The following is a 12,539-nucleotide window of genomic DNA, read 5'->3' as shown; positions in this document are numbered from 1 at the left end:
CCCTCTCAGCAGCAGCATCTGCCCTGCTCAGGGTGGCTCCTTCCCCCCACAGCTCCTGGCCAGCTCTGGGAGCAGCTCCAGGGCCGGCTGAGAGCTGTCCCTGGCAGGCAGCAGAGTCCCTGGCCCAGCACAGCGCCCTGGGCTGCAGGACCCTGCTCTGCAGGACAGCCCTGGGCAGCCCTGGCTGCTCTGCACAGGAGATGAGCAGAGAATGCACTCACAGGGTCTGTGGGCATTGGCATGTTCCAGCTTTAGGAGATCTCTCCAGGAGCTGCAGTTGCATTGTCCTGCAGCCAGAGGTTCCTGTGCCAAGGGCTGGCAGTGATTCTGCCCCAGGCACTTCTCAGCCCCTTCCCAGCCCTGACTGATTGAAGCTCTCTGTGCCTCTGTGCTGTGCCCGGGCTGGCTGCAGGCAGTGTCCCAGCCCTGCTGGGCTGGGAGAAGAGCTGCTCAGCAAGAGAAATGTGCTTTTGAAGCTCTCCTTGGTTACCAGGATCACCCTCTGTGCCAGGAGCCCGGCCCAGCTCAGCAGCACAGACACAGCACAAGGACTTTAATGACCCTCTGGGGCTTTGTGCTCAGCCCTGAACATCAGGCCCTGAGAGGGAGCTGCAGAAACTCTCCAGAACTCCAAGTCAGAATCCAACTCCAAAGTTTCTTGGACTTTTAATGGGTCCCACTGAGGGACACGACTGAGAAAGTGTCCCCAGGCCCCAGGCAGAGCAGAGAACTGGAGGCACTGATGGCAGGTGGGGACAAAGAGAAGCCAAGTCTTGGTGCCCTGGGGCACAGCAGGGTCTGTGCCACCAAGGGCTGTGAGGAGACACCTTGTCCTGAGGCCCTGGGGCCTCCTGGCACAGCCCCAACCAGGCTGGGCACTGTCAGCCCCTGCTCCTGCCCTCAGCATCCCCCCCTAGCCCACATCCCAATGGCCTCAAGGATCTGCTGGAAGGAGTCCCTGGGGAGCTTTGGTCAGGAATGGCCCTGGGGGCTCCTTCATGCTCCCAGGGACTGCAATGTCCTTTTTCAAAGTGCTTTGGCTTTTCCTTTTGCCTTGGAGTCTCTGAGAGGTTTCTGCAATCATGGCCTCCAATTATCTGCTCTAATTAATCCCTGGAGAGGCTTTGTCAGTAACAACACTCAGTGGGGCCCATTAATGCTTCAAGGTACTTCAGTTTTATTAAGGTACTTGGTGTTTCCCTTTTGCTACAGACACTGTGAGAGGTTTGTGCAATCATGGCCCCATTTATCTGCTTTAATGAGTCCCTTGAGAACTTTGTACTGACACTCAGTGGAGCTCATGAATACTTTAAGATTCTTAACTTTTGTATGGTACTTTGGATTTTCCTTTCCACATTGAGAGCTCTTTGTGCCATTTTTGTCCCTGAGGAAGAACCGTCCAGTGGTATCTCTGCAAAGGTTCTTTTCTATTGATGCTTGGGACAGAAAATGCAAAGCGTGGAGCACCATCTGGATGAAGTGGAATGCTGAAAAAACAGTCCTTGAGATCAATGATCACAAGCGACCAGTCCCTCGGGATCATCGAGAGAGATGGAAGCCCAAGCTGCAGTGGCCCCATGTCCTCGATGACCTCGTTGATTTTCCTGAGATCATGAAGCAGTCTCCAAGACCCTGAAGTTTTCTTGTGAATGACAAACACTGGGGAATTCCATGGGCTGTCTGTTGGTTTGATGTGTCCCTTCTGCAGCTGTTCCTGGACCAACTTTTTCAATGCACTCAATTTTTTCCGCTCCAGGGGCCACTGATCCACCCAAACAGGATCAAGTGCTTTTCTACTCTAAACCAATCTGTGAGTGCCAACATCACCAAGAACATGGAGGTAAGGAAGAAGAAAGAAGAAGGATGGGTTCAGCCCACTTTCCTCCATCTTAGAACTTCTGACCCCCATGTACAAAGTAAAAACCCCCCTGTACAAGTGTTAAAAGCCCCCTGTACAATACTAAAAAAATTTCCCCTCTACTTTGTAACTACTTTTACTATACTATCTAACCCTTTGTGACTGCTTGTTCCACCTCCAAAGTTGGTAATTCATTCCATAGTTCAAACACAAAGTCACAGCTGTTTCCAGCTGCCTGCTGGGGTCTAGACTGCCTCTGACCAAGGCCTGGAACATCTAAAAATGTCTGAGAGACATTTTGAGTTCCCACAACCTGGGAGCCTTTGGCAGTCCCTGCCCTCAGTGGCGCCCAGTGATGCTTAAAGGGACTTGGAGTTTTGCTTCTGACTCCTTGAGCAGCTTCTTCAGCCTTCTCTCAGTGCCTGAGTGTTCTGGACTCAGCCCCAAATCCACGGTAGGGATCATCAAAATACAGAAAGCCCTCAGGGGCGCTTTGTCTTTATTCAATTGTCTGCAAGTCTCCAGGGCTTGTGCAGCTGACTGGAGTCAGTCTGGAGTTCTGTTAAGGAGGAAGATTTCCAAGTGCACGTCATGACCTTTTATTCTTTAATCAAATTAGTGGGTTTTTTTATTTCCCAGTTTGGAGAAGAGCGGATAAAAGCATTCCCCAGGTGATCTTGACACTGAAATTCTCCTTAGGAGGTCTGGGCATGTAGAAGAATGAGCCCCCTGAGGGCTGACCCTGTTTGGACAAGCTGCTCCTCACCCCCAGCCTCACCATGTCTGACATTGCCCACCTGGCACTGACATCCCTGTGCCCTGCAGCAGAACCTTGTCCCTGAGCTCCGCAGCTCCATGTCCCAGCCCATTGCACCGTGTCCCACCTGCTCTCCTCAGGGCTCTGCCTGCACACAGGCCCAGGAGAAGTTTTCCTCTTGGGAAAGAAAGAATGGAAAAGCTTGATCAGGTTTCCTGAACAACAAACCCCACTCAGGAACCACCTGCTCAGTACAGGCTGCCTGGAGTGGTGTCACCTTTCTACAAGGAACAGTGTGACCAGAAATGATCTCTGGAAGCAGAATTCTCTGAGTCTCCCAGCTGAATTCTCTGTCCCAGCCCTTTCCATGGATCTCTGTTGCATATGGAAGCTGCTGGTGGCAACCTCACCTTTAACCTCTCTTCGGGAGGCAAACAGATGTTCCCAGCTGTGTTAAGCAGGATTTGCTCAATGTTTCTATAAATCTTTTGTGTTCCCCATGGAATGAAGGGGCCATTTTGGCACTGAGGGGATGACGTGGAAGCAAGGAGTCAATTGTGACCCTGGGGTCCCATGGAACCAAGGGGCCATGGTGACACAGCATGGCCACGTGGATCCAGTGGTCCATTGTGACACTGTGGATCCAAGGAGACCATGGAGACACCCCCAGAACCTCATGGAACCAAGGAGTCCATGGTGACCCAGCGGGGCTGCATGGAGCCAATGGTCCATGGTGACACTGCCCATCCAAAGAAGCCATTTGGACACTGTGGAAGCTCATGGAGCGAGGTGGCCATTGTGACACTGAAGAACTTCATGACACCAAATATCCATGGGGACACAGCAGGGTATCATGGAATCCAGGAACAGCTGTTGCAGTTTTGAAATCTCCTGGAACCAGGGGCCGTTTTGGCACTGCAGAACCAACACAGCTGCTGCACCTTGTCCCCTGCCCTGCACAGCTCCTTGGGAGGCACAGCAGTAGCAGCACCCTAGGAGCCTTGGGAATGCCCCTCTGGGATCCATGGCACATGCTCCCAGGGGCTGGAATTGCAGTTCCCAGCCAGGAAAAATGTTCCTGCCCTTGAAGGAAAAGCTCTTATGGAAGAGCCAAAAGCCAAGTGAAGCAAGATCTTACAGTGACATTTCACTGCCAGCCTTCCTAACTTCACCCATGGTTTTTGTAGCTCATGGATTGGGAATGAAATCAGGGCAGGGTCTTTGGTGGGAGCTGCCCTGGGTCAAGGGAGGCCCTGAGAGAGAAACAGAGCAGGCAAAGAGAGGCAGGAGAGAAAGGAGGTGTTTTGGTTTGGAAAGACAGGTGTCTGCTAAGGAAGGCAGGGGCCTCCCCTGAAATGGAAAAATGTAGATTCTTTCTGAATTTCTATAAATTGGAAATTAAGGGGGGCTGTTGGGTAAAAATATGGGAGCAGGAATAACAGGTTTTTAATTGGAAGAAAATAAAAATATAAACATTTCAGTTAACTAAAACAACACTGACAAAGTCAGAATACAACCTGACACCCTGTTGGACTGGGTGTTGGCCACAGTCCAATTGGAATTGTGGGTGCGGTCCTCCAGGAGTGTCAGGTGTGGTTCTGTTGGAGAAGTGATCCTGTAAGAATGGGAATCTTCTTCTGAAGAGGAAGGGGCAGCTGTTCCTATGGGAAAATCCAGCCCAGAAAAAGCTGTGTTGGAGGGCCAGAATCTCAAGACTGGATGCAGGTAGGAATGCTTGGCTCCTCCCTCTGGGTGGAACATGTCACAATGGGATGTTACAGTTCTTATCAGTCATGCAGTGACATTCAATAGCCCATTATCAGCAGATGTCTCCCCTGAGGGAGGACTGATTGTGGAAGAGATAAGGAAAAACTGCCCACTTAACACAGGACAACTGCCATACAGATGGCAAATAGAACACATCTTACTTTTCAGTCTGGGACAGGAGGCCACAAAATCAGCTGAGAAGGCAGCACTCTGAAAAGCAAACCAGAACTGACAGAAAATGAATGGGACAGAAATAAATAATTCTGATAGTTGTATCTATTATCAAAATAAATCACACTCGCCCAGCCCCACACAATCCCGATCCCACAACCTCAAATTTGGATCTCACTTCTCCCAATCTCCTTCCAACTCTATCTCACCCTGGAGGCTGAGGAATCAAATTATTTTGGCATGGGACTGAGGTGGGAACCAGCCATTTTGAGGTGGGATTCACCTATTTTGGGGTAAGATTGAGGAGTTTTGCGTGGGATTGAGTCATTTTGAGGTGACAGACCAATCCACCTTTGCATATGGAATGGAAAGGTATGGAAAATACTACCAGATATCCCCCAAGAATCCACAGATCCTCCACAATATGTTCCCAAACCATAAATTCCACCTCAAATACCTTCTAAATGGTGGGATTTTTGACATGTCTGGTCAATAATCTTTTTAGCTATTTTTAAGGTGTTTTTAAGTGATAAAGACAAATCAGAAGAAAACTGGGGCCAAACCAAAAACAGAGACCCCTTGAGCATCCTCTGAGCACTAGACAAAACAAACTCAGCAGAAATTAAACTTAACTGTTAGGAAAATAGGGCCTTTTTGTTCATAATATAGAGTTTTCTCACATCCATAGAATAGAGTTTTTACTTAGAGTTTTCACTTGTCTGAATATGTTCTCATTTTGCCAGACATTCCAGTAAGTATCTCTCAAGGACAATTCCGTTACAAACTTCTTAGGGAGTTGAAACTGTTTTAGGGAGTTGATGTTGCTAGGCACCTAAGCACCTGAGCGAGTATCTTTCAAGGACAGTTCCGTTACGGGCTTAGCAAAACATGTACTCTTGTGAAATGCAAGTAAACGTGCCTAGAGATAACATTTCTTGTTTTGAGAAAATTCCCAGATCACAGGGACAACCTTGAGGAAGACTACTGGCCTTCATCCCACGACCACCAAGAGGCAGAAAACGACCACCTAGCAACAGAGTGCGCCTGCGCAGAAAAGGCACCAGAACGTCACACATCCGGAAGAGAAGACCCAATAAGTGGGGGGGGACGGGGGACGAAGGCGCGGTAGTTGGAATGACTGCCGCCCGGCGCAGCGCTGTTTTGCTTTCGTTTTCTACCATTAATAAATCTTTTTAATTGGATTAGGAAGCCTATTGTGCTTGTTCATAACAATTTGGTGCCGTGACTCGGATCGGGGATCTGGGGAACCTCTCTCTGAGAGGGGCGCCACGATTCCGCTCCTTTGAGCGGACTCAGACCGGGGTTTCTACCCTCATCCCGACCGACGAACCTAAAAGCCTAGAAAGCGAAAGCAAGAAAGGGAAGCGGGCCCAGGGTACCCCGTAATTTTGTGCACAAATTCCGGACGAAGACGCAGGACGCGTAAGTATAAAGGGGATCCGTCTGGGCGGGGTTCGGGATCCCGGAGTACGGCGAGTGTGTGTGTGAATGAGAGGAGAACCGGCAGCCGGATTCTCCAAGCGAGTGTGGACCCTCAGTAGTGCGTTTTCCAGAGCTCGCGAGGGCCTGGGCCACGAACCAGGGGAAGCGATTGTGCTGTCGTGAGTGATTGAAGGTACTCCGGAGGACATGGGGCAGGGGAAGAGTAAGAGTAAATCCCCCTCCCCGGTGGGGGTAAAACTTCCCCCAATTCCTAAGGATAGTCCCTTAGGGTTTATGCTGGCAAATTGGGAGCACTTTCCAGGAGCACCTGGGAAGGATAAGGCAAAGATGATACACTATTGCATAGAAGTATGGGGAGGACAAGAGATTTCTAAAGGTGTTTTTTTGGCCCATCTTTGGGTCCTCAGAGGACTGGGTAAAGCAACTGTTGAATGGTTGGATAAACACTAAACAACCTTCTAACCCTGAGGAGAGTGCCTATGCCCGAGTCTGGACAGAAAAGCCGGAGGTGCTCGTGTTTAAACTCTCGGGGGTTTCAGGAGGAAAGAAAAAGAAGGGGCGAGCGGAAGAAGTAATTATTGCACCCCCGCCCTACATTCCCCCTGCGCCAGATGCACCCCCTCCTCCTCCACAATCGGATGGGGAAGAATCAGACTCAGACTCTGACCAACCCTCAGGCTCGCGTGGTCCTCTTACCCGAAGTAAGACGCAAGGCAAACTATTTCCTTTAAGGGAAATGCTGGGGGGGGACCACAGCCGGGGATTGGGTTTATTTCGGTGCCCTTGAGTTCAGGGGATGTTAGAGACTTTAAGAAGGAGATGGGAAATTTGCTAGAAGACCCCCTGGGCGTGGCAGAGCGGGTGGATCAATTTTTAGGTCCTAATATATACACTTGGGAGGAATTACAATCTATACTTAACATTTTATTCACGGCTGAGGAAAAGAACATGATAAGAACTGCTGGAATGCGGGTCTGGGATGCCCAACCCGCACATGCCCAGCACCCGGCCGATACTAAATGGCCTCTCCAGAATCCTAATTGGAATAACCAGGATGCGGCCCATAGAGCTAACATGCGGGACTTTCGGACCATATTAATTGATGGCATAAGAGAGTCCGTTCCTAGGGGCCAGAATATAAATAAAGCATTTAATGACAGACAAAAGAAGGATGAAACCCCCACTGAATGGTTAGAAAGGTTAAGGAAAAGTTTTCAGCTGTACTCGGGGTTAAACCCGAATGACCCAATGGGACAGGCAATTCTTAAAGTCCAGTTTGTCTCTAAGTCCTGGGATGATATTAGGAGAAAGATACAGAAAATGGATGATTGGCAGGACAGGGATTTAGCAGAATTATTGCGAGAGGTGCAGAAGGTTTATGTCCGAAGAGAGGATGAAAGTCAGAAGAGACAGGTGAAAATGATGGTTGCTGCAGTGAGGGAAAGCAGGCGGGCGGAGGAAGGACAGAAGAGAGTCACTCGGAATAGGGAAGGTGACAAGAGAAAGGTAGAAGAAAGGGTGTGTTATTATTGTGGTAAGAAGGGACATTTCAAGAAGGAGTGCAGAAGGAGGCTTAGGGACGAGGAGGAGTTCAAAATCGAATAGGGGAGTCAGGGGCTCTACTTTATGGGGACCAGGAAACATCAAAAAGAGCCCTTGATAAAATTGAAGGTGGGTCCCCAGGGCCAGGAAATAGATTTCTTGGTTGATACGGGGGCAGAAAGATCTACTATTCAATTTCTGCCTCAGGGCTGTAATTTATCGAAACAGACAGCCACGGTAATAGGGACTAAGGGGGAACCATTTGAAGTACAAATTATTAAAGGGGTGATGGTGGAATCGGGAACTAAAATGGGGGTGGGTGATTTCCTATTAGTTCCTGAAGCGGACTACAATTTGTTAGGGAGAGACTTGATTGTTGAATTAGGAGTTCAAATTGAGGTGGTAGAGAAGGAGTTAAAGATTAGACTCTGTTCCCTCCGTTTAGAAGACGAAGAGAAAATAAACCCTGAAGTGTGGTATAATCCAGGGACCGTGGGCAAATTAAATATAACCCCATTTACAGTAAAAATCAGAAATCCCGAGGTCCCGGTAAGAATAAAACAGTATCCAATTTCACTAGAAGGGAGGAAAGGGTTAAAACCTGAAGTTGAGAGGCTGTTAAACAAAGGACTGCTAGAACCATGTATGTCGCCTTTTAACACCCCTATACTCCCGGTAAAAAAGGCAGATGGATCCTACCGATTGGTGCACGACCTTAGGGAAATTAATGATGCATGACTGTGTAATCACTATAGAGGAACAAACCAAAATTAGACCTGACCTAGAAGAAGAGGAATTAGAAACTGGAGAAAAATTGTTTGTTGATGGATCATCCAGAGTAGTCGAGGGTCAAAGAAGATCAGGATATGCCATAGTGGGGGGGCCTGACTTAGAAGTAATCGAATCTGGACCCCTAGACAAAACATGGTCAGCCCAAGCCTGCGAGATATACGCTATCCTAAGAGCCTTGGAACTATTAGAAGGAAAAGAGGGGACCATCTATACAGATTCTAAATATGGATACGGGGTGGTACACACTTTTGGGAAATTATGGGAAGAGAGGGGCCTCGTGAACTCACAGGGAAGGGACTTAATACATCAGAAACTAATAGTAGCCCTCCTGAGGGCTTTGAGAGGCCCTACCAGGATAGCGGTGGTCCATTTAAAAGGGCATCAACGGGGAATGGATTACCGGAGTAGGGGTAACAATGCGGCAGATTATGAGGCAAAGAAGGCTGCAATTATTAAAACACTAACTTTAAGTGAGGGAGTTAGGAAGGACCTTGTGGATACCCCAAAGGACCCTGAGTCGACTATCCAGGATAAGCTTATATTTACAATAGAAGAACAGGAGAAGCTTACAAAATTAGGAATAAAAGAGGAATCAGGGAAATGGCTGTTAAAGGATGGGAGGGAAGTTTTACCTAGAGCCATAGCCCAGCGGATGCTCAGTAAATTACACCAGAGAACACACTGGGGCGCTCAAGAACTGGTGGATCATTTTGCCACCCATTATATGACGGTGGGCCTACATGACTTAGCGAAAGGGATTACTAGGAGTTGTCCAACCTGTCTACAGGTAAACAGGAAAAACCTAAGGAAACTACCCCTGGGTGGGAGGCCAGTGGCAAAGAAGCCCTTTTCAAATCTGCAAGTAGACTTTACTGAGCTCCCCAAGATAGGGAGACTAAAATATCTTTTGGTTATAGTGGATCATTTAACACATTATGTGGAAGCAATCCCCACTGCCAGGGAGACAGCTCGGACAGTAACAAAAGCCTTGCTGGAAGAAATAATACCTAGATATGGGGTCCCAGAGACGATAGACTCTGATAAAGGCCCCCATTTTACTTCAAAAATAACACAGATGCTAGCAGAAGCTCTGGGCATAAGATGGGAACAACATACTCCCTGGCATCCACAGAGTTCGGGGAGGGTAGAAAGAATGAATGGGGAAATTAAGAAACAACTCACCAAATTAGTACTAGAAACTAAACTATCCTGGATAAAATGTCTGCCGTTGGCATTATTAAATGTTCAAACTCAGCCACGAGCTGATATAGGACTGTCCCCATTTGAAATGCTGTATGGGATGCCCTATTCCCTAGAAAAAGTTCAAACCAATACTAACATTACTGATCAAAGTATTAATAAATATTTAACCACTTTAATGAAATATAAAAAACAATTATGGGAAAAGGGGATGTGAGCCCAAAGACCACCCCTAGATCTTGTGTTACACCAGGTACAACCCGGCGACTGGGTCCTCATCCGAAGCTGGAAGGAAGATTCAATCACCCCAAAGTGGGACGGACCATATCTGGTTTTAATCACCACTGACTCCGCAGTCCGCACAGCAGAGAAGGGATGGACTCATGCTAGCAGAATAAAGGGGTCGGTGGATCCAACTCGATTCCATACAGCTTCCAGGGAAACGAGCTGGAAAATTGACGGGAAGCCGGGGGATTTAAAGTTAACAGTAAAAAGGACTTACAAATAATTTTCATGAACACTATCAACTCTAGGGACATTTGGGTTGGAGATAACTGGGGACTGCAAGTACAACTGGTTGGAGAAACAAAACCCCCAGGATACTGTAAACGTCTAGAGGATTCAGCCCAGCAGCCCTTTTATCGGTTCATCCGACTTGAAAAGGAGCAGAGACCTTGGGAAGGGGAGGGCCATGCTGAACATCAAAGTATTAGAGTAAAGTGTAGCTGGTTAGATTGTCATTGTTACCCTTTTGCCTGTTTTTCCTGCAAAATCTGTAAAGGATTGTGGTGGGCTCACTGCAGAAAGGGGAGAGCTCCAAAAAGTGTATGTCAACGCTGCTGGCTGGAGCAGCGCAAATTGACATCTGAAGTACTAAATTACAAGGTTGCCACTCGGGAATTGACTAAAGGATCCCCTGAGTGGTGGGAGGTTTTCATAAAAGGATTAAACCCTGAATTCCACTGTTACCATTCCAATGAACCCCTGGGTCCATTCCTCACAGATATAGTCCAGGTCAAGTGTCGCAAATTAGTCAAAAGGCTCAGGTGCGACACCCCACAGTTGAATACAAAAAACTGGAACTCCCGGAGATCAAAGTGGGAGAGAGGGAACAATCCCACCCCTGAAGAATATCTCTGCTGTCGAGAAGATGGCTTACCCTGTAACTTGTAGCAACCAAGTTGACAGGCGAGACAGAGAGGTAGGTAGTGGGGATGAGGGGCCCTCCCAAACCTTGAAAAAGGACGTAAATCATCATGGGTATGAGAATGGTGACAACGGAATGAGGGAAAATGGGAATGTAAAACTGAGCATGATAAGTAACATCCTCCCCTGCAGTGCGTATCACTCAATCCTATGGGTTTTTATGTTTGTATGGCTTCCCCTTCAGAGTGCCACAGTTAATATACATGAACCCTTTAAATGGACCTTAAGCAGATGGGAGGATCACGATACCCGTCATATTTTACAGACAATAACGGGACCTGGAGCACCAAGCTTTAAGATTGGGGTCTGTGATCTAACTCGAAATTTAAAATGCGGGCGACTGTTAAATTTAACAAGCTTCTATATGTGCCCTGCTTCAAACCCAGGGAAGCAATACTGTAATTACCCCAAACATTATTACTGCGCCTATTGGGGCTGTGAAACAATAGCATCAGCGTGGGCTCCGGGTGGAGGATTGGACAAATATTTAAAGGTAGGGCATGGACCAGCAGGGTGTAAACAACCACGAGAGTGGCCTTGGACTGGGAAAAACTTACTTGGGAACTGCACCTTTCTTTACCTAAATGTCACTCAACCAAGTGATTCTGGGTGGTTAATAGGCAAAACATGGGGGGTTAGGCATTGGATAGAAGGACATGATCCAGGGAATCTGATACAAATAAAAAAAGAGGTAGCGCCACATGACCCTAGTCCTATAGGCCCAAATCCAGTAATAAGCAATGACTTAAAGGAGAGTAATAAAACCAGAGATAATGTTATAAAATCAAACAAAGGTAATCAAGAACCTCAGCTATTAGTGCAGAAATATACAACCTTATGGAAAATTATGCAAGCTACCTTTGGAGTTTTGAATCATACTTATCCTAACTTAACCAAGGGATGTTGGCTTTGCTATATGATAAATCCACCCTTTTATGAAGCTATTGGGATTACATCTGAGGCAAGAGAAATAAATGGTACAAATCCAAAAGAGTGTCTCTGGAGAAAGGGGGGAGATAGTGTTTCAGGCATTACACTGTCCCAGGTTAGTGGACAAGGAAGGTGTGTAGGGAAGGTTCCAGCAGATATGCGGCACCTCTGCAACACAACAATGAGCATTAGCAGAACAGACAAGCCTTCTGATTGGCTTATGCCAGCAGTCAATACTAAATGGGTATGTCAACAACTTGGAGTTACACCCTGCCTATCGGTAAAAGCATTTAATAATTCAGACTTCTGCATTCAAGTTCTAATAATCCCCAGAATCATATACCATCCAAAAGAATATGTACTAGAACATCAGATGACCCCTGAACACTACCTGGTTAAAAGGGAACCACTTACAGCACTAACGGTAGCAATTTTGCTCAGCATAGGAGGAGCGGGAGTAGGAACAGGGGTCGCTTCCTTAGTAAGTCAAAACCAGGGTATGAAAGCTCTGCGCACATCTGTAGATGAAGATCTGAGTAGAATAGATAAAGCCATAAGTGAACTAGTTAAATCAGTAAAATCCCTTTCTGAGGTAGTCCTCCAAAACCGAAGGGGATTAGATTTGTTATTCTTACAGCAAGGGGGACTGTGTGTTGCTTTGCAAGAAGAATGTTGCACTTATGTAGATCACACAGGTATTGTAAAAGACACGATGGCTGAATTACGCAAACAAATAGAACAACGAAAAAGAGAAAGAGGATCCCAGCAGAGTTGGTATGAATCCTGGCTCACCTATTCTCCCTGGCTAACCACTCTATTATCCACCCTTGCAGGACCAGTAATTTTACTAAT

This window comes from Lonchura striata, chromosome 11 (genome assembly GCF_046129695.1).
Source record: "Lonchura striata isolate bLonStr1 chromosome 11, bLonStr1.mat, whole genome shotgun sequence".
Lineage (NCBI taxonomy): Eukaryota > Metazoa > Chordata > Aves > Passeriformes > Estrildidae > Lonchura > Lonchura striata.
Note: the sequence above shows the minus strand (reverse complement) of the source record.